Source organism: Lissotriton vulgaris, chromosome 9 (assembly GCF_964263255.1).
Source record: "Lissotriton vulgaris chromosome 9, aLisVul1.2, whole genome shotgun sequence".
Lineage (NCBI taxonomy): Eukaryota > Metazoa > Chordata > Amphibia > Caudata > Salamandridae > Lissotriton > Lissotriton vulgaris.
The window spans coordinates 960,923,428-960,945,332 of NC_141697.1; positions in this window are offsets into that span (position 1 = coordinate 960,923,428).

The window sequence follows — 21,905 nt, forward strand, 5'->3', positions numbered from 1 at the left end:
AGGGAAGAACTTGCCCTGTCCAAAGAGAGGCTTGCCTTTGCTAGAGAGCAAAAGTTAAGTGGGTTAGATCTCACTAGTGGCAGCATTCTCCCAAGAGAAAAAGACAGGAGTTTAGACACTAGACACCTGAGTAAGATAGTGCCCCCCTTTAAACAAGGGGATGACATCCACAAATGGATAACTGCTTTGGAGAGGGCCCTCACTGTACAGTGTGTCCCCCAGAGTCAGTGGGCAGCTATCTTGTGGCTCTCCTTTGAAGGCAAAGGTAGAGATAAGCTCCTCACTACTAGAGTTGAGGATGCTAACAATTACCAAGTCCTGAAGAATACACTGGTTGATGGGTTTGGCTTAACAACTGAACAGTACAGGTTGATGTTCAGAGACACCCAGAAAACTCAGTCTCAGGATTGGACTGACTTTGTTGATTGTGCCACTAAGGCTTTTGAAGGCTGGCTACTGGGAAGTAAGGTTACTGATTTCAAAGGATTGTACAATCTAATTATGAGAGAGCAAATCTTAAGTAATTGTCAGAACCAGTTATTACACCAGCACCTGGTAGACTCTGATCTGACCTCTCCACAAGAATTGGGTAAGAGGGCAGACAAATGGTCAGAACTAGGGTTAGGCCTAAGAACCAGGGTGGTGACCAAAAGAAGGAATCAACCAAGCCTCAAGAGAAGGGTGGGAATAAATCTTCTGATCAAACCACAGGGCCCCAAAATTCCTCTGAAAAATGGTGGGTCCCAAACTTCTCCCAAAACCCAAAAGAAACCTTATTGTCATACCTGCAAACAGGTAGGCCATTACAAAAGTGACAGCAGTTGTCCCAAGGCCAACAACAATAAGGAGAATATACCCCCAGGTACTACTCCCAGACCTCCTGTTACCACTAGTGGTAATCCTCCAGGTGGTGGGAGTGCCCCCAAGAATGTGGTGGGCATTACTTTGGGAAACCAGGTGGACTATGGCCTAGCCAGGTCCCCTAACACAACTCTTGTCTGTGAGACTGGCATGGGGTTTGCCAACTTCACTACTGGTTCCCACATTTTGGGGAAGTATAGACAAGAGCCCCTTTTTAATGGTCAGAAAGTTGAGGCATACAGAGACACAGAGGCCAGCGTCACCATGGTGATTGACCATCTGGTCCTCTCTGCTCAACTGACCCCTGGTTTCATTTATCAGGTGACAGACGTTCATGGAGTGAAAAGAAGGCATCCCATGGCAGTAGTCGAGCTCAGCTGGGGTAATGTCACAGGGCCCATGAGAGTGGCAGTGACAGACACCCTACCTGTAGATTGCTTACTGGGGAATGACCTGGAACTCTAAGCATGGGCTGAGGTGGAGCAAGAAACCCACTCCAGGATGATAGGCCTACCCAGAAAGGTTAGTGGGGCAGTAATAGCTACAGCCCCAGTACACGCACCATTACTCCCTGAAAAGGTTGGAAGAGCAGTGGTAGCCACTGCCCAGGCTCAGACAGACTTTCCAGAACAGGATAGGAGGGCTGTGACAGTCACAGCCCAAACACAAACTGAGTGCCTTCCTGAAGAGGTTGGCAAGGCTGTAATGGTCTCAGCCTCTACTCAAACAGATAGTGGGGTTGTGAAGCCTGAAACAATGGATCACTCCACCCAAACAGAGAGCATTGAGGAGGAAGAAAAGTCTTTCCCCTCCCAGACACTAGGTGAGAGTCAGCCTCCTCAGGGAACTGACTCTACCCCTGGTGAAGGAACTGCCCCAGAGGTAGTCAGGCCTAGCCTGACAGAGCCCCTGATGGCAGTGGACCCTTCCCAGGTGGGACCCAGTCTGGAGCAGGTAGCCTGCACCTCTCTGCCCTGCCTCAATCAGCCCAGGGCTGTAAAGGTCAGGGGGGCCAGTGGTGGACCCCAAAGGGCCCCCTGTCCAAAAGAACTTCCCAATCAGCAGATTAGGATCACTGAAGCTAGTAGTCCTAGCCAAGTGAAAATAAAACACACTCCTGAGGGATCCCCCTTAAACTTAGTTAGGGAACTCCCACAGCTGGACACTGCTGGGCACAGCCAAACCTGGGGCCTAAAAACCCCAAACCTGACCTGTCCCTCCAGTAAGCCAAACAGAGGGACTCAGCCTCCAGCTTTAGGTAGCCAGAGGTTGACCCTGAGAGCTCATAGCAACTCAGTACTGGAAAGAAAGGCACATATGGTGGATAGTGATTGGAGGAAGTTGAGCCCAAAAGTAGTGGAGTCTCACTTCAGTACTCCATTCCCACACCAGCCTTTTACTTTGCCAAAACACACCACAGGTAGTGATTCCCCATGGTGGAGACCCTCAGATACCCTTAGGGTGAGGGGTTGCTTAGTGGACCATGATATAGGGGGTAACCATGCCAGTGCAGGTACCACCTCATATGGCCACTCAGGCAATATAGGCTTACCTGGTCAAGGATAGCCTTATCTCCTTTCGTTTGGGGGGGGGGGTTGTGTAGGAAGGTGGATACCTGACTATGGTTGCCCCCAACTTTTTGCCTGGTGTTTTGCTGGTTTACCGACTTAGTTGACCTGGGGCCCTGCTACTCAGGGCCCCAGGCCTACTGCTCTCTCTCTAAAATGGATTCCATGTACCTTAGGTACATTTCCAATTGGTACTGGGCCACCTTATCAGACCCTGTAACTCAGGGCATAGGTGTACCCAGAGCCTACCAGGGGCTGAAGCATGTATTATGCCACCCCTGGCTGGCCATCTAAATCTGACACAACTGGCTGCACGACAGCTGGGGCAAGGTGGTGTAATCACCCTTTGCTTTAGATATAGTATACCTATATCTAACCCTAAAATGGACACACAGATTCCTATCAGTGACTCCTATGGCAGGCCTTGACAATCCTGAAGGCAGAGTGCTTGGAATCGTGTGAGATGGTGCTCTGGCATGAGCTGAGCCCGTTTGCAGCTTGCGGAACCAAGTCCTAATAGCTGTTCCATGATAACGCATACCATATACTCTTAAGTGCATTATAATCCTCGCGGTTAAATGCTATCTTTGGTATCGCTTTATCAAAACATGTCGAGTAAGGTGTCATACAAATTGGAATACTAACCCCTCGCCAATTCTGGCGACGGGGTTAGCATTCCACTCTTCTAGAGGGACACGACATGTATGTAACTGTGAACCCCGGTTAAAGTTAACTCGAGCCTCAGCATCACAAAATGGATGCTGCCACCACAGACACAAGTCTGACCCCCTGCAGCTGGGAGTCCTTCCAGCGAGGGGAGCTTGGACAAAGGGTTTCCTGTCAGGGGCGGTGCTAGCACCATCCCAGACAGGGTTTTGTGTATCCTGGGTAGGCAGGGCTTTAGAGGAAGATGACTGCAGGTGGCACCCCGGTGCTCACTACGCATCTGCCGGCTAGAACCAGTTCCAAGGGCACACCAGCTCCTGAGCTGGGGAAAGTCCGGCATGGGAGAGGGGTGTAACCACCCCCCTTCCTGGTCCCACCCCTAGGGCAGGACCTAGTCGCGTACCCACCCCTTTCTTTAGGATAAAGGCAGGAGCGGGGACCCTTCCAAATTAGATCATCTTTGAATCAAGAAACTACTTTCTACGAAAGGAACTCTCGACTTCTTCTCAAGATTTCTACCTTGTGACTAAGGAGTAGTCACCCTGCATCTGCAGGCACCATCTAAGAACACTGCGGTTTGCTGCACGTCCTTCCTCCGGAATCCGACCGACCAGCACCACGAGACCCGGCTTCCCTGGTACCTCTGACCTCTACCTACCTCTACAGCTAAGCTGAGAACCGTAGGTGCGACGAGACCTCGAGGGACCAGCCATCATCAGAACTGCACGACTTCTATCCAGCACGACCGCCGAGGGATCTTCTGGTGAGTGCTTTGGGGTCCGAGAAGCCTCGACCCTGAGCAGCTCCAGCACCAAAGTCCAGCTCCCCAGCATCCCCGAGATCTGCGTGGGGCCCTTCTGCTTTTTGCTGCTCACCGCGTTGTCTGGCTACTAGCCCGCTGGCTTGTGGCCTTCCCGACGATGACCGACGACATCAACCCCGCTGGTCTGGTTGCTCCAGACTGGCCCTAGCTCCCTTCCAAAAGAGGAGCACCCCGGACCCTCCTGGTCCACTCCAGACGCCATTTTAGGTCCACCGCGTGGGCTTGAATTTGCCAAGACTTGTTGCCCCAATCCTGGGTCCAGCGACTGATTTCGCGCCTGCGCAGCAGTCTTAATGAGCGGGGCGGGTCATGACGGAACCGCTCCGTCACCAGCACAGCTCAACCGTGGCTGGTGATGGAGCGGTCCTGTCACCAGCATGCGGCCGCCGAGAGGCCGCCCCGCCCACTTAGCGCTGCGGCGGAATAGCCGCCGCAGCGAAAGGGTTAAAGTGTATTTTGATAACTGTAGAGTTTTAAGTACTGTATTGTGGATTCTTATCGTTTTTGGTCTTGTACATAAAAATATTGGCTATTTTTCTAAATTTGTTTGGTGTCCTTTTGTAGTGCTTAAACTGTTTTACTGTTGACTATGTACAAATGCTTTACACACTGCCTCTAAGATAAGCCTGACTGCTCGTGCCAAGCTACCAAGGGGGTGAGTAGTGATTATTTTAGGAGTGTAACTCCCTTATCCTGACTAGGAAGAAGGGCCCTACTTGGACAAAGGGGCAAGCCCTTGCCAACTAGAGACCCCCATTTCTAACATTCATCAAGCATGTTTTGGAATAGCAAGGGATACATCAAAAGTGGATAAAACAGGGACAGTATCAGAAATAAAAATGGAGCCAATCTCAGAAGAATGGATGGAAGAGATTAAAGATTTTGAGACCATAATATAATGAATTCGAGACATAATGTTATGAACATTTGAATAGAATATATATTTATAAGTGTCAGGACTACTGGTTTTCCATTCATCAAAGAGTGGTCGAGAAGTAATAGCAGAGTGAATGCTTTATGCAGTTTATCTGGCTTAAACTTACATTTAGATTTCATGTTCGAAAATGGGTCAAGCCAATCATTAAAATAGCCAGTAAAAATAATATTAGGATAGGCAATGGAGGATAGCGTTAGTTTATTACTATGCCAAAAATCCGGATCAGACTTAACGGGCCTGTAAATATTTTAAAAAGTGACCTGTTTATTATAGATAATGGCGTTAAGTAATTCCCTTCGTCCACTCGTATCAGATTCAGTTGATAGAATTTGAGTTTTTAAAGATTTGTGACATAAAATGGCAACCCCATCCTTTCTATTAACAGCAGGAGAAAAAACCTCCTGACCCACCCATTGATGCTTAAGTTTAAGAGATTCAACATCGTTACAATGAAATTAATGCAAAAGAGTGATCTGACAATTAAGTTTCGATAAATGTGAAAGTTCCTTTTGAAGGTTAATAGGATGGTCCAGATCACAAAAGTTCCATGAGACAACATTAAACATTTTGATGAATATAGACAGGGGTACAAGGACAATATTGACGAACTGCAAAAATTACAATGGAAACAAAAAGACACCGGGGCAGATTTACATTAAACTAATACTGCATGATGCAGCAAGTCATTTGCTGCGTCGCACTATGTCAGTTTTGAAGCACAGTGAAGCAACATATTTACAACAATATGTCACATCTCTGTGCTTCGCTTGCACTGGCGCACAAACAGCTGCCATGCGCTGACGCAAGCACCCTTGCACCATAGTGCAAGGATGCCTGCATCACAGGGATGATTGTTTATATGCAGGAAGGGTTCCCGTCCTGCACGTAAACAATCAGAAATTGCATTTTCCAAATTCTATGTGCGCTGCAGTAGCACACATAGAACTTGTAAAACATCATTTTTTTAAAGGATTGTTTATGTACAGGAAGGGACACCTTCCTGTACATAAACAATCATTAGAGGTTATATCCTCGTTGCAGAATGCAGCACGCATAGAAAGAGGAAAACAAGAAGGAGAAATTAATACATTTCTCCTCGATTCGCCTCCCTATGCCTGCCCTGGGGCGGCATAGCATTCAGATGCATTTCCGGACTTACAATTTCTTGTAAATCTGGAAAGTGTCTGGTTCCATAGGTTTTGTGTGGGAACAACCACAGCAACACCCATGGAACGCCCCTTTTACGCAAAGTTCTGCATGTAAAGGGGCAGTATTTAGAAGGACAGGAAAAACAATGCAGGGTGGCTTTTCCGGTCCTTGTAAATATGAGGCTGAAAAATGCGCTACCAGTGTGTCACAAGAAGTGACACACTGGCTGCTCAAGAGGCTTGTAAATATTCACCACCATTTGTCAAAAATTGAATAACATGAAGATACTACCAGAAAAAAAAGAAGAAGAACAAAATAAACATTAATTTATTTAAATAAGCAGAAAAAAGGAGATAAAAAAGGGAAAGAAGAAAGGAAAAGAGAAAAAAGAGAAATAAGGATTAAGAGAGGAGTAAAGGAGATAAAGAATCAAAGGGACAGGCCAAGGACATAAAGCCAGATCTAAAGTAAGGAGAAAAAGAAATAAGAACCATGCATGTCAGCTCCCAGAAGCCAATCCAATCTAAAGTAAATGTACAGGAATTTATATAGCGCAAATCACCAAGCGGTTTCTAAGCGCTTGCTTAGGGAACCCGTCCTGGTATTCCCCTGTGAGATAACCCCGGCAGGGTATCCACAAGGTGAAAGCCAGGCATCCCGCAGCAAGGGGCCATTTTGGAGATTAAGCAAGCTTTTACCCAAAGTCGCAGAGTGTGAACCCGTGAATCGAGTTGGCACCGGAGCGAGAATTGTCGAGTCCATGGACATTTTAGGACTCAAGACCCCGCCGAGCCGGGAATTGAAACCTGGTCCCGGGCTGACCTCTGCTTCCTGGTCTGCCTCCTCTAACCAGTGAGCCACACTTCTCCACAGTAGCTTTATTCGAGATATACTCATAAAAGCACAAAACAAACATTTAGATATACACAGTTAAAAAGTTCCTTGGCTGGATTAAAGATAATTAAAAATCTTTAGATAAAAACTTAATATTAGCGCACATGTAAGAGATAAAAATTTCATATCTACAATTTTCTTTACATTAAAAAAGTACATTACAGCAAATAAAAGCAATTTAAAATAATCAATCACATTCAATGGTCAAACTAGAGAAACTAAAATTAATGCTCACCAAAGAAATTACCCACATTTTTGTTTCAGCCTTATTACCCATGCCCATCCTTGGTATTTGGCTACTGCTATTGTAATAAATGGCAAAGTACTTCCAGCTCCCAGAAGCAAGAACAACAACGGAGGAAGAAAATAGAAATAGAGTGGAGAAATTCTGGCCATATAAAACATATTAAAGAAAAGAATTAGAGAATACAACATGAATGGGGGAAAGATAGCGGCCGGCTGTTGAGACCTGTCGGGAGCTCCGTGCCTGAGCTCCACGCGCGGGTCTACCTGGTGAGGATGCTCGTGAATACGCTGAATTAGGAGCGATTCTAGGAGTGTTTAATCATGGCATACTAAATATGAGTGCCAGACCTACTCTTTAATTCTTTAAAGTTCAGTTAGTGGAGGCGCTGGTAGACGCTGGTAGACACGGAAGACGCAGTTTTTTCTTTTTTTTCTCCTTCGGCTTTTTAGCTTTTTCGGCTTCTTCAGAGTGTTAAAAAAAAGCCGGTTTCCTACCTGCCGTGTGATTCTCTTTTGCTCATGTTGATTCAGCTCAGCGTTAGTGTCCAAGATCCTCCCCCAGCCCCCGCTGGTGTGTCAGAGAATACCGGGAAACGGAACCTGCCCATCGGTGATTCGGAGCTCGATTCGGAACCCTTCACAAACTCAGACGCTGGAAAGTGGGAGGCTGCCCTGCGTGCACGGCGGAACTGCAGGAAAGCAGCAAGCCGGTTCTCGTTCAGTGTCAGAGGTAAGGCGGGGGGAGTAGAAGTGTTTAAAACCCGGACACACTTCTCAGGGGAGTTCTTTAGTTCTGAGGTCCAGATAAATAATAGGAGAAGCACGAAATTCCTCTCTACAGACTCGTTGGTTAAGATATACCAGTCTCAGCCTCAGCCTCAATCCAGTAGCACTTTGCCTGTAACTGACACACCAGTTTTGGGAAACCTATATAAACTAAACGGCCCTGACCTCCTGCCTCAGCTGATTTATCTGGTAGGAGCTTGTGAGAGCAATATATTGTCACAATACTTACAGATACAGATACAATTACAACATACCACTTTAAGGAGATTGGGTGGAGTAAAAGTGGAGGGGCAGAAAGAAAGCACAGTTTGCGCCACCTTACCCCCAGTAATCCCTGAACTATTAAAGCAAACAAGAGTTTTAGCTAGCTACAGTGCTACAGGTATAGATAAAATTGATACCATAGTAGATAAATTAGATCTGGCTGCTAAACCCGAGACTGATCCTGGTTTGATTCGGCAGGAAAAGTCCACTTACTGCTTAACCACATCGCTGCTAATTATGAGAGAGCAAATCTTAAGTAATTGTCAGAACCAGTTATTACACCAGCACCTGGTAGACTCTGATCTGACCTCTCCACAAGAATTGGGTAAGAGGGCAGACAAATGGTCAGAACCAGGGTTAGGCCTAAGAACCAGGGTGGTGACCAAAAGAAGGAATCAACCAAGCCTCAAGAGAAGGGTGGGAATAAATCTTCTGATCAAACCACAGGGCCCCAAAATTCCTCTGAAAAATGGTGGGTCCCAAACTTCTCCCAAAACCCAAAAGAAACCTTATTGTCATACCTGCAAACAGGTAGGCCATTACAAAAGTGACAGCAGTTGTCCCAAGGCCAACAACAATAAGGAGAATATACCCCCAGGTACTACTCCCAGACCTCCTGTTACCACTAGTGGTAATCCTCCAGTTGGTGGGAGTGCCCCCAAGAATGTGGTGGGCATTACTTTGGGAAACCAGGTGGACTATGGCCTAGCCAGGTCCCCTAACACAACTCTTGTCTGTGAGACTGGCATGGGGTTTGCCAACTTCACTACTGGTTCCCACATTTTGGGGAAGTATAGACAAGAGTCCCTTTTTAATGGTCAGAAAGTTGAGGCATACAGAGACACAGAGGCCAGCGTCACCATGGTGATTGACCATCTGGTCCTCTCTGCTCAACTGACCCCTGGTTTCATTTATCAGGTGACAGACGTTCATGGAGTGAAAAGAAGGCATCCCATGGCAGTAGTCGAGCTCAGCTGGGGTAATGTCACAGGGCCCATGAGAGTGGCAGTGACAGACACCCTACCTGTAGATTGCTTACTGGGGAATGACCTGGAACTCTAAGCATGGGCTGAGGTGGAGCAAGAAACCCACTCCAGGATGATAGGCCTACCCAGAAAGGTTAGTGGGGCAGTAATAGCTACAGCCCCAGTACACGCACCATTACTCCCTGAAAAGGTTGGAAGAGCAGTGGTAGCCACTGCCCAGGCTCAGACAGACTTTCCAGAACAGGATAGGAGGGCTGTGACAGTCACAGCCCAAACACAAACTGAGTGCCTTCCTGAAGAGGTTGGCAAGGCTGTAATGGTCTCAGCCTCTACTCAAACAGATAGTGGGGTTGTGAAGCCTGAAACAATGGATCACTCCACCCAAACAGAGAGCATTGAGGAGGAAGAAAAGTCTTCCCCCTCCCAGACACTAGGTGAGAGTCAGCCTCCTCAGGGAACTGACTCTACCCCTGGTGAAGGAACTGCCCCAGAGGTAGTCAGGCCTAGCCTGACAGAGCCCCTGATGGCAGTGGACCCTTCCCAGGTGGGACCCAGTCTGGAGCAGGTAGCCTGCACCTCTCTGCCCTGCCTCAATCAGCCCAGGGCTGTAAAGGTCAGGGGGGCCAGTGGTGGACCCCAAAGGGCCTCCTGTCCAAAAGAACTTCCCAATCAGCAGATTAGGATCACTGAAGCTAGTAGTCCTAGCCAAGTGAAAATAAAACACACTCCTGAGGGATCCCCCTTAAACTTAGTTAGGGAACTCCCACAGCTGGACACTGCTGGGCACAGCCAAACCTGGGGCCTAAAAACCCCAAACCTGACCTGTCCCTCCAGTAAGCCAAACAGAGGGACTCAGCCTCCAGCTTTAGGTAGCCAGAGGTTGACCCTGAGAGCTCATAGCAACTCAGTACTGGAAAGAAAGGCACATATGGTGGATAGTGATTGGAGGAAGTTGAGCCCAAAAGTAGTGGAGTCTCACTTCAGTACTCCATTCCCACACCAGCCTTTTACTTTGCCAAAACACACCACAGGTAGTGATTCCCTATGGTGGAGACCCTCGGATACCCTTAGGGTGAGGGGTTGCTTAGTGGACCATGATATAGGGGGTAACCATGCCAGTGCAGGTACCACCTCATATGGCCACTCAGGCAATATAGGCTTACCTAGTCAAGGATAGCCTTATCTCCTTTCGTTTGGGGGGGGGGGTTGTGTAGGAAGGTGGATACCTGACTATGGTTGCCCCCAACTTTTTGCCTGGTGTTTTGCTGGTTTACCGACTTAGTTGACCTGGGGCCCTGCTACTCAGGGCCCCAGGCCTACTGCTCTCTCTCTAAAATGGATTCCATGTACCTTAGGTACATTTCCAATTGGTACTGGGCCACCTTATCAGACCCTGTAACTCAGGGCATAGGTGTACCCAGGGCCTACCAGGGGCTGAAGCATGTATTATGCCACCCCTGGCTGGCCATCTAAATCTGACACAACTGGCTGCACTACAGCTGGGGCAAGGTGATGTAATCACCCTTTGCTTTAGATATAGTATACCTATATCTAACCCTAAAATGGACACACAGATTCCTATCAGTGACTCCTATGGCAGGCCTTGACAATCCTGAAGGCAGAGTGCTTGGAATCGTGTGAGATGGTGCTCTGGCATGAGCTGAGCCCGTTTGCAGCTTGCGGAACCAAGTCCTAATAGCTGTTCCATGATAACGCATACCATATACTCTTAAGTGCATTATAATCCTCGCGGTTAAATGCTATCTTTGGTATCGCTTTATCAAAACATGTCGAGTAAGGTGTCATACAAATTGGAATACTAACCCCTCGCCAATTCTGGCGACGGGGTTAGCATTCCACTCTTCTAGAGGGACACGACATGTATGTAACTGTGAACCCCGGTAAAAGTTAACTCGAGCCTCAGCATCACAAAATGGATGCTGCCACCACAGACACAAGTCTGACCCCCTGCAGCTGGGAGTCCTTCCAGCGAGGGGAGCTTGGACAAAGGGTTTCCTGTCAAGGGCGGTGCTAGCACCATCCCAGACAGGGTTTTGTGTATCCTGGGTAGGCAGGGCTTTAGAGGAAGATGACTGCAGGTGGCACCCCGGTGCTCACTACGCATCTGCCGGCTAGAACCAGTTCCAAGGGCACACCAGCTCCTGAGCTGGGGAAAGTCTGGCATGGGAGAGGGGTGTAACCACCCCCCTTCCTGGTCCCACCCCTAGGGCAGGACCTAGTCGCGTACCGACCCCTTTCTTTAGGATAAAGGCAGGAGCGGGGACCCTTCCAAATTAGATCATCTTTGAATCAAGAAACTACTTTCTACGAAAGGAACTCTCGACTTCTTCTCAAGATTTCTACCTTGTGACTAAGGAGTAGTCACCCTGCATCCGCAGGCACCATCTAAGAACACTGCGGTTTGCTGCACGTCCTTCCTCCGGAATCCGACCGACCAGCACCACGAGACCCGGCTTCCCTGGTACCTCTGACCTCTACCTACCTCTACAGCTAAGCTGAGAACCGTAGGTGCGACGAGACCTCGAGGGACCAGCCATCATCAGAACTGCACGACTTCTATCCAGCACGACCGCCGAGGGATCCTCTGGTGAGTGCTTTGGGGTCCGAGAAGCCTCGACCCTGAGCAGCTCCAGCACCAAAGTCCAGCCCCCCAGCATCCCCGAGATCTGTGTGGGGCCCTTCTGCTTTTTGCTGCTCACCGCGTTGTCTGGCTACTAGCCCGCTGGCTTGTGGCCTTCCCGACGATGACCGACGACATCAACCCCGCTGGTCTGGTTGCTCCAGACTGGCCCTAGCTCCCTTCCAAAAGAGGAGCACCCCGGACCCTCCTGGTCCACTCCAGACGCCATTTTAGGTCCACCGCGTGGGCTTGAATTTGCCAAGACTTGTTGCCCCAATCCTGGGTCCAGCGACATCGACAGCAGCAAACATCGTGGGACAGCTCGCACCTCCATCCTGGTCGCCGACAACGCCTCCTGGTCCGTGAGACTGCAGAGCCCAGCGTCGCCCACTCACCTGGTTGAGGTGACTCCATCCGGTGCCATCCTGGTGCCCATCTAATCACTGGCTAGTGATTCAGAACTTGGTCTCCTCTGCTTACAGGTGCCTTCCATCTTCGATCCAGGCTTGGATCCACCGAACAATCTTCACTGGTCGCCTGCCAGCAACTTCTTCTTTCAGGCTCCATAGACTGCAACGAGGATTCCCGACTTCTTTTCAGACCTATGCAGCCGCAGCTCCTGGGCTAGGTATCTTCGGCATTTCGGTGCCCCAGCATAGCCTCACTATCCAAGGGTCCAGATCCTTTTTCGTGTTCAGCCTAACTAGTCGGATTCGTCCGATATCATTAACTTTGCTTTTACTAGCCTCCATAGACTTTGTCCCGCATCCCGCGTGAGAGTGCACACCCTGCACCCGAGTCCCCTAGGTCTCCTGCTAGTAATCTGAAGGTTCAGTAGTCAAGTCCTAGCGATTCCAAAGTCTATTAGTCCAGTACTTACCTGCTATTAATTTCGCATTCCACTTTTGTAGTATATGGTTTTTCGTACCCCTCGGGCATTTGTGTAAATTGTGCAACTTAAAGTATTTTTGTAAGAGTTTTGTTGTGTGCTTAGTACCCTGTCCTCATAAAGAGTACAGGGCTGTTGTGATCTAAAAAAATACACTGTTTATTTTCATAACACTTGTGTGGTGTCCTTTCACTTGGTGTTCAAGGGGTATATGTGATGGTATAACAGCTGGCTTAACACGCCCTCTAGAGTCTAGCCTAAAGACTGCTCTTGTCCATGCTACTAGGATAGCTGGTCTATCGGTTGACTTACAACCAATCATCAATGAGGGTTGTTTGGACTGATACATAGTGATCATTAGAATAGTGAGCACTGCATATCAGGCCAACTTCTCACAGAAAGGAATTGAGAAATCAACAACGTTTTCCTACTAGCACTGTAAGCAATGGTATACAACTGTTACAATGCATTCGTTACTCCGCACTACCATTACAACGCGACTTTTACAACGCATACCATTACAACGCATTGCGCTGGGGGGCGCTCTAGGATAGGGAATAAGTATAATTTACTATCCAACACCTTCCCTAGGGTCCACGGGGACTGGAGTTAGAATAGTAAATTATACTTACCACTATCCAGCACCTCAAAGCGCTATGCGTTGTAATGGTATGCGTTGTAATGGTCGCGTTGTAATGGAAGGTAGTTGTAACGGTATGCGTTGTAACATGGTACATCCGTAAGCAATATTAAAGGCTCTAAAAGGGGCTTTAAAAGCGTCCCAGTTGTTGTGGTAGGAAGTATCACTAGATTTTTTAAATTAAAAAAATTATTTTGTAAAGCAGGTCGCTTCTAAAATAACATTTTGATCATATTGTAAGGATCTGTTAAATATCCATTGTTAGATTGATCATCTTTTGGCGCGTTTCCTCTGAGTTTTTGCTTTCTCCCCTCCCGGTTTTTGCTGGCATAGTGTTTCTGCACACTTTTCACACTGCTGATCAGGGGTAACGTGCAAGTGCTCCTGTGGTAAAGTATGTTATGGATTGGTGTTTTCATGATTGTCTGTTTGGTTTTCTTGTTCAGCCCCTAGTAAAGTGCACTGAGTGTGCCAGGGCCTGGGAATCAAATGCTATGCGTGGACCTGCAGAAAGGATTGTGCCACCCACATGAATACCCCTGAGAAGGTACCTCAGACCTGCCATTGCAGAGTCTGTGCGCAGTTTGTAACTGTCATGTTGACTTGGTCTGTAAACACACTGGCCATTCCCAAACCTTCCCTTTTCTTACATGTCAGGCACCCTTAAGCTAGGCCCAAAGTTCCCCTGTGGGCAGGGTGCAGTTAATGTGAAAGGTAGGACATGCCCTGGTGTGTGTGTGGCATGTCCTGATAGTGAATTCCAGCCCATTTCATTTTTCACTGTTGCAAGGCTACCTGTTCCCCATAGGACTGAAAGGGAAGTTTGTTTATAACATCTTATAAAGATAACTGGAGCTGGCAACTAGGTGAGAAAATAAATTTAGTATGCCTGAACTCAGAATCTAACGATGCATCTTTTAGTAAAAATGATTTTTTCATTCTGTGTTTGAAAATACCACTTATAGGAAGTAGGTATTTTCTTGCTCAGTCATCCCGTGTTTTCTGCTGGAATGTGGATTGCCTGTCTGGGTTTTGGACGACAGATGGCTAGGAAGCAATGGTGGCTCCCAATAGTCTAGATAGGTCAGGAAAGGGCTGGATAGACCTGCGCTGCGATGGGGGAAGAGGGAGGAGATTTCCTTCCACCTCAAAGGGTCTGGTCTGACTCTGACAATGCCGTCTCCACCCCCTGCCGGGAAATTACACCAGAGAAGGCAGAACTGGTTCTGACTGGGCACAGACACCCTGCGCCTAGAGGATCAAAGGATTTTTGGATACAAATACTGGGGCCCAGACCCCCAAACTTTAGAACTCTTTTGGATCATGAAGACTGCCAAGAAAAAGAGCTGGAGAAGCTGTGAGGAGGGACTGCCGCGTTGGTGTGTGCTTTGCTGTGTTGGCCTACAGTGGCTGCTTCTGTCTTGGGCAGTGAAAGGACTGGACTGAACTTTCTGCAATCTACTTTTGTTAGTTTCTCCAAGGGCTTGAGGTAGAGCTTGCCCTCTATTCAAGAAATATCAGGAACAGCAAAGAATTCAAGCTCTTCTGCCCTCAGCATTAGTGACTGTGTGTTCTGTGCTGCAACAGAAGAAAAGCAACTCAACGACGTCTACGACGCTGCTACCAACTCCGTGCCCTGAAGGCACCGCAGGGGGCACTGCGACCCTGGTCTCACCGATGACGCCTTCTGATGCCGCCAACGAGCCGCTGCTCGCACCGTGGCCTGTGGGCACCGCACCGCCTCACTTAACGACGACACCTTGACCTCCCCAACACTACCGCTCCATGATAAAATCGAAGCCACAGCTGGCCCCGTGGTCCGAGGGCACCCCTCGTAAAGTTACATGATGCACCACCCTCATCCCACACTGCAGCCTTGGCCTACCGAAGCCGGCACCATCGACTCCCACTCGTCAGCCGACGACAGCGCTTCAGCAACAACGATGCAGCTGCTTGCACAGTGACCTGCCAGGCCCGTGATGAGCACTGCCTTCACCTCGCACTGCGACCCTGGTCTCACCAACGATGCCATCTGATGCCGCCACCGAGCCGCTGTTCACACCGCGACCTGAGGGCACCGCACACCGCACCGCACCGCTGCACTTCGCAACGCAGCACCCGACGCCTACCGACGCCAGCACTCCTGAAAGGAGCTCTACCTGCAACACGAGTGAATTCAAGGGCCTCGGCGCCCTGCATCTCTAACAGGTACTGTTTGCAGGTCTTCCCTAAACCGTAACTGATCCACGACGCCGCGTCCAGCCTGAACTGTTTAGATTTGTTTGCTCATGACGCCGTGATAGCCCCGGCGGAGCTATCGACAACAAGGAACTGTTTTTAACCCCTCCCCTGCTGATGACGGAACCGCTCCCTCATCAGCTACGGTTGGGCTGTGCTGATGACGGAGCGGTTCCGTCATGGCCCGGCCGCCGCGCCTGCGCGGCGCTGATTTCGCGCCTGCGCAGCAGTCTTAATGAGCGGGGCGGGTCATGACGGAACCGCTCCGTCACCAGCACAGCTCAACCGTGGCTGGTGATGGAGCGGTCCTGTCACCAGCATGCGGCCGCCGAGAGGCCGCCCCGCCCACTTAGCGCTGCGGCGGAATAGCCGCCGCAGCGAAAGGGTTAAAGTGTATTTTGATAACTGTAGAGTTTTAAGTACTGTATTGTGGATTCTTATCGTTTTTGGTCTTGTACATAAAAATATTGGCTATTTTTCTAAATTTGTTTGGTGTCCTTTTGTAGTGCTTAAACTGTTTTACTGTTGACTATGTACAAATGCTTTACACACTGCCTCTAAGATAAGCCAGACTGCTCGTGCCAAGCTACCAAGGGGGTGAGTAGTGATTATTTTAGGAGTGTAACTCCCTTATCCTGACTAGGGAGAAGGGCCCTACTTGGACAAAGGGGCAAGCCCTTGCCAACTAGAGACCCCCATTTCTAACATTCATCAAGCATGTTTTGGAATAGCAAGGGATACATCAAAAGTGGATAAAACAAGGACAGTATCAGAAATAAAAATGGAGCCAATCTCAGAAGAATGGATGGAAGAGATTAAAGATTTTGAGACCATAATATAATCAATTCGAGACATAAGGTTATGAACATTTGAATAGAATATATATTTATAAGTGTCAGGACTACTGGTTTTCCATTCATCAAAGAGTGGTCGAGAAGTAATAGCAGAGTGAATGCTTTATGCAGTTTATCTGGCTTAAACTTACATTTAGATTTCATGTTCGAAAATGGGTCAAGCCAATCATTAAAATAGCCAGTAAAAATAATATTAGGATAGGCAATGGAGGATAGCGTTAGTTTATTACTATGCCAAAAATCCGGATCAGACTTAACGGGCCTGTAAATATTTTAAAAAGTGACCTGTTTATTATAGATAATGGCGTTAAGTATTTCCCTTCGTCCACTCGTATCAGATTCAGTTGATAGAATTTGAGTTTTTAAATATTTGTGACATAAAATGGCAACCCCATCCTTTCTATTAACAGCAGGAGAAAAAACCTCCTGACCCACCCATTGATGCTTAAGTTTAAGAGATTCAACATCGTTACAATGAAATTAATGCAAAAGAGTGATCTGACAATTAAGTTTCGATAAATGTGAAAGTTCCTTTTGAAGGTTAACAGGATGGTCCAGATCACAAAAGTTCCATGAGACAACATTAAACATTTTGATGAATATAGACAGGGGTACAAGGACAATATTGACGAACTGCAAAAATAACAATGGAAACAAAAAGACACCGGGGCAGATTTACATTAAACTAATACTGCATGATGCAGCAAGTCATTTGCTGCGTCGCACTGTGTCAGTTTTGAAGCACAGTGAAGCAACATATTTACAACAATATGTCACATCTCTGTGCTTCGCTTGCACTGGCGCACAAACAGCTGCCATGCGCTGACGCAAGCACCCTTGCACCATAGTGCAAGGATGCCTGCATCACAGGGATGATTGTTTATATGCAGGAAGGGTTCCCGTCCTGCACGTAAACAATCAGAAATTGTATTTTCCAAATTCTATGTGTGCTGCAGTAGCACACATAGAACTTGTAAAACATCATTTTTTTAAAGGATTGTTTATGTACAGGAAGGGACACCTTCCTGTACATAAACAATCATTAGAGGTTATATCCTCGTTGCAGAATGCAGCACGCATAGAAAGAGGAAAACAAAAAGGAGAAATTGGTAGACAGTCAAAATATCGAGTTGGAAATATCGACCTACCATAATATCGAGTCTGAAATATCGAAGGAGCATAATATCGAAGGCAAGAATATCGTAGGACAGAATATCGACCCAAGGTAAGTAATATCGAAATACTTAATATCGATGTAAGTAATATCGAAGTTAGTAATATCGATAGCATATATATCGATGTTAATTATTTCGATGACACTAATATCGATATTTGTATTATTTTATAGTTTTTTATTATGTATGTGTTATATGTTTAATTTAAGTATTTAAAATAATTACTATTATATGTGTATACATTTTCTATAATAATATAGAAATTTATAAGGAAATTTGATGTTTTAGTACCAGAGCGGGTTGTGGGTTTATAGGGGAATAGGGTGGGAAGTAATTTAATTATGGTAAGTTGATTAATAATTAGTAGGATTAATTAATTAATTATAATTATTTGCTAATTAATATTGATTAATTGGGAAATAATTAATTGATTAATTGATATATATTTTCTGTAGCGGGATGTGGGTTTATAGGGGAATAGGGTGGGGAGTAATTTAATAATAATTAATTAATTAATATATGTTTTTAAATATTTATAACTAATTAATTGGCAAATAATTAATATTAATTAGTTAATTAATTAATATAATTTGGTACATATTTTAAATTAGTAATTAATTGGTAATTAAATAATATTAGTTAGTTAATTACATTATTAGAGTAATTTATTTATATATATAATTTTTAGTTACTGTTAATTAATTAATTGGGGAAAAATTATATTAATTATTAAATTATATTAATTACAGCTTATGTGCTAATATATTTACTTTATTGTTATTGTTAATTAATTATTAGTTGCTAATTAAATAATATTATTTAACTTTGGGTTAAGGAGTATTTTTAGGGTTCAGGGTCATTTTTGGGTTTTTGGGTAAAGGGGTATTTTGAGTGTTTAGGGGCAGTTTTCAGTTTTTGGGTAAAGGGGTATTTTTAGGGTTCAGGGTCAGTTTTCAGTTTTTGGGTAAAGGGGTATTTTTAGGGTTCAGGGTCAGTTTTAAGTTCATGGGTAAAGGGGTATTTTTAGTGTTCAGGGTCAGTTTTCAGTTCATGGGTAAAGGGGTATTTTTAGGGTTCAGGGTCAGTTTTCTGTTTTTGGGTAAAGGGGTATTTTTAGGGTTCTGGGTCAGTTTTCAGTTCATGGGTAAAGGGGTATTTTTAGTGTTCAGGGTCAGTTTTCAGTTCATGGGTAAAGGGGTATTTTTAGGGTTCAGGGTCAGTTTTCAGTTTTTGGGTAAAGGGGTATTTTTAGGGTTCAGGGTCAGTTTTCAGTTCATGGGTAAAGGGGTATTTTTAGGGTTCAGGGTCAGTTTTCAGTTCATGGGTAAAGGGGTATTTTTAGGGTTCAGGATCAGTTTTCAGTTCATGGGGAAAGGGGTATTTTTAGGGTTCAGGGTCAGTTTTCAGTTCTTGGGTAAAGGGTTATTTTTAGGGTTCAGGGTCAGTTTTCAGTTTTTGGGTAAAGGGGTATTTTTAGGGTTCAGGGTCAGTTTTCAGTTTTTGGGTAAAGGGGTATTTTTAGGGTTCAGGGTCAGTTTTCAGTTCGTGGGTAAAGGGGTTGTTTTTGGGTTCAGGGTCAGTTTTCTCGACTGTTGCACTCTCTGGAGTGGGAATAGTAATTTTATTCCTATGCTATCAAACGCTTTATATAATTAATTGTTAAAATATCACATGTTTATTTTATTTTTTATATTACTTACATTTTATGTATGTTATTGTTTTATGTTTGTACATGTATTAGTAAATTAGAATATATTTCATTAATTTAGAAATTAGTAAATTAATTATTAATACTTATTGTTCAGTACATATATATTATATCTTTACTGTATATATTTAATTAATGTATTATTAATGTATATGTTTTATTTATTAATTTTAAACATTATTAGATACTTTTAAATATGTATATTTTATTTATTAGTGTTATATACTTACTTTTACATTTATATATATTAAAAAAATCGATATTTTTAACATCGATATTTTTTACAACGATATTATTTTTTCGATATTTTTGTACTTACCATGTTGTAGATAGGATGTCGATATTTTTGCCCTCGAAATTGTTGACTCGATATTCTTGTAGGTCGATATTTTTGTAGTCGAAATTCTGTCATAGATCCGGAGAAATTAATACATTTCTCCTCGATTCGCCTCCCTATGCCTGCCCTGGGGCGGCATAGCATTCAGATGCAATTCCGGACTTACAATTTCTTGTAAATCTGGAAAGTGTCTGGTTCCATAGGTTTTGTGTGGGAACAACCACAGCAACACCCATGGAACGCCCCTTTTACGCAAAGTTCTGCATGTAAAGGGGCAGTATTTAGAAGGACAGGAAAAACAATGCAGGGTGGCTTTTCCTGTCCTTGTAAATATGAGGCTGAAAAATGCGCTACCAGTGTGTCACAAGAAGTGACACACTGGCTGCTCAAGAGGCTTGTAAATATTCACCACCATTTGTCAAAAATTGAATAACATGAAGATACTACCAGAAAAAAAGAAGAAGAACAAAATAAACATTAATTTATTTAAATAAGCAGAAAAAGGGAGATAAAAAAGGGAAAGAAGAAAGGAAAAGAGAAAAAAGAGAAATAAGGATTAAGAGAGGAGTAAAGGAGATAAAGAATCAAAGGGACAGGCCAAGGACATAAAGCCAGATCTAAAGTTAGGAGAAAAAGAAATAAGAACCATGCATGTCAGCTCCCAGAAGCCAATCCAATCTAAAGTAAATGTACAGGAATTTATATAGCGCAAATCACCAAGCGGTTTCTAAGCGCTTGCTTAGGGAAGCTGTCCTGGTATTCCCCTGTGAGATAACCCCGGCAGGGTATCCACAAGGTGAAAGCCAGGCATCCCGCCACAAGGGGCCATTTTGGAGATTAAGCAAGCTTTTGCCCAAAGTCGCAGAGTGTGAACCCGTGAATCGAGTAGGCACCGGAGCGAGAATTGTCGAGTCCATGGACATTTTAGGACTCAAGACCCCGCCGAGCCGGGAATTGAAACCTGGTCCCGGGCTGACCTCTGCTTCCTGGTCTGCCTCCTCTAACCAGTGAGCCACAATTCTCCACAGTAGGATTATTCGAGATATACTCATAAAAGCACAAAACAAACATTTAGATATACACAGTTAAAAAGTTCCTTGGCTGGATTAAAGATAATTAAAAATCTTTAGATAAAAACTTAATATTAGCGCACATGTAAGAGATAAAAATTTCATATCTACAATTTTCTTTACATTAAAAAAGTACATTACAGCAAATAAAAGCAATTTAAAATAATCAATCACATTCAATGGCCAAACTAGGGAAACTAACATTAATGCTCGCCAAAGAAATTGCCCACATTTTTGTTTCAGCCTTATTACCCATGCCCATCCTTGGTATTTGGCTACTGCTATTGTAATAAATGGCAAAGTACTTCCAGCTCCCAGAAGCAAGAACAACAACGGAGGAAGAAAATAGAAATAGAGTGGAGAAATTCTGGCCATATAAAACATATTAAAGAAAAGAATTAGAGAATACAACATGAATGGGGGAAAGATGGCGGCCGGCTGTTGAGACCGGTCGGGAGCTCCGTGCCTGAGCTCCACGCGCGGTTCTACCTGGTGAGGATGCTCGTGAATACGCTGAATTAGGAGCGATTCTAGGAGTGTTTAATCATGGCATACTACATATGAGTGCCAGACCTACTCTTTAATTCTTTAAAGTTCAGTTAGTGGAGGCGCTGGTAGACGCTGGTAGACACGGAAGACGCAGTTTTTTCTTTTTTTTCTCCTTCGGCTTTTTAGCTTTTTCGGCTTCTTCGGAGTGTTAAAAAAAAAGCCGGTTTCCTACCTGCCGTGTGATTCTCTTTTGCTCATGTTGATTCAGCTCAGCGTTAGTGTCCAAGATCCTCCCCCAGCCCCCGCTGGTGTGTCAGAGAATACCGGGAAACGGAACCTGCCGATCGGTGATTCGGAGCTCGATTCGGAACCCTTCACAAACTCAGACGCTGGAAAGTGGGAGGCTGCCCTGCGTGCACGGCGGAACTGCAGGAAAGCAGCAAGCCGGTTCTCGTTCAGTGTCAGAGGTAAGGCGGGGGGAGTAGAACACTTCTCAGGGGAGTTCTTTAGTTCTGAGGTCCAGATAAATAATAAGAGAAGCACGAAATTCCTCTCTACAGACTCATTGGTTAAGATATACCAGTCTCAGCCTCAGCCTCAATCCAGTAGCACTTTGCCTGTAACTGACATTCCAGTTTTGGGAAACCTATATAAACTAAACGGCCCTGACCTCCTGCCTCAGCT